The sequence below is a fragment of the Cyclopterus lumpus genome, chromosome 15 (genome assembly GCF_009769545.1).
Source record: "Cyclopterus lumpus isolate fCycLum1 chromosome 15, fCycLum1.pri, whole genome shotgun sequence".
Lineage (NCBI taxonomy): Eukaryota > Metazoa > Chordata > Actinopteri > Perciformes > Cyclopteridae > Cyclopterus > Cyclopterus lumpus.
The window spans coordinates 395,001-396,289 of NC_046980.1; positions in this window are offsets into that span (position 1 = coordinate 395,001).

Below are 1,289 nucleotides of genomic sequence, written 5' to 3' on the forward strand. Positions count from 1 at the left end.
CTATGTGTGTCCTCTAGTAGAGTACTACAGTACTACATGTGTCCTCTAGTAGAGTACAACAGTACTACATGTGTTCTCTAGTAGAGTACTACAGTACTACATGTGTTCTCTAGTAGAGTACAACAGTACTACATGTGTCCTCTAGTAGAGTACTACAGTACTATGTGTGTTCTCTAGTAGAGTACTACAGTACTACATGTGTCCTCTAGTAGAGTACTACAGTACTACATGTGTCCTATAGTAGAGTACTACAGTACTACATGTGTTCTCTAGTAGAGTACTACAGTACTACATGTGTCCTCTAGTAGAGTACAACAGTACTACATGTGTCCTCTAGTAGAGTACTACAGTACTATGTGTGTCCTCTAGTAGAGTACTACAGTACTATGTGTGTTCTCTAGTAGAATACTACAGTACTACATGTGTCCTCTAGTAGAATACTACAGTACTACATGTGTCCTCTAGTAGAGTACTACAGTACTACATGTGTCCTCTAGTAGAGTACTACAGTACTACATGTGTCCTCTAGTAGAATACTACAGTACTACATGTGTCCTCTAGTAGAATACTACAGTACTACATGTGTCCTCTAGTAGAGTACTACAGTACTATGTGTGTCCTCTATTAGAGTACTACAGTACTACATGTGTCCTCTAGTAGAGTACTACATGTGTTCTCTAGTAGAGTACTACAGTACTACATGTGTCCTCTAGTAGAGTACTACAGTACTATGTGTGTCCTCTAGTAGAATACTACAGTACTACATGTGTTCTCTAGTAGAGTACTACAGTACTACATGTGTCCTCTAGTAGAGTACTACATGTGTTCTCTAGTAGAGTACTACAGTACTATGTGTGTCCTCTAGTAGAATACTACAGTACTACATGTGTTCTCTAGTAGAGTACTACAGTACTACATGTGTCCTCTAGTAGAGTACTACATGTGTTCTCTAGTAGAGTACTACAGTACTATGTGTGTCCTCTAGTAGAGTACTACAGTACTACATGTGTCCTCTAGTAGAGTACTACATGTGTTCTCTAGTAGAGTACTACAGTACTACATGTGTCCTCTAGTAGAGTACTACAGTACTACATGTGTCCTCTAGTAGAATACTACAGTACTATGTGTGTTCTCTAGTAGAGTACTACATGTGTCCTCTAGTAGAGTACTACAGTACTATGTGTGTCCTCTAGTAGAGTACTACAGTACTACATGTGTTCTCTAGTAGAGTACTACATGTGTTCTCTAGTAGAGTACTACAGTACTACATGTGTTCTCTAGTAGAGTAC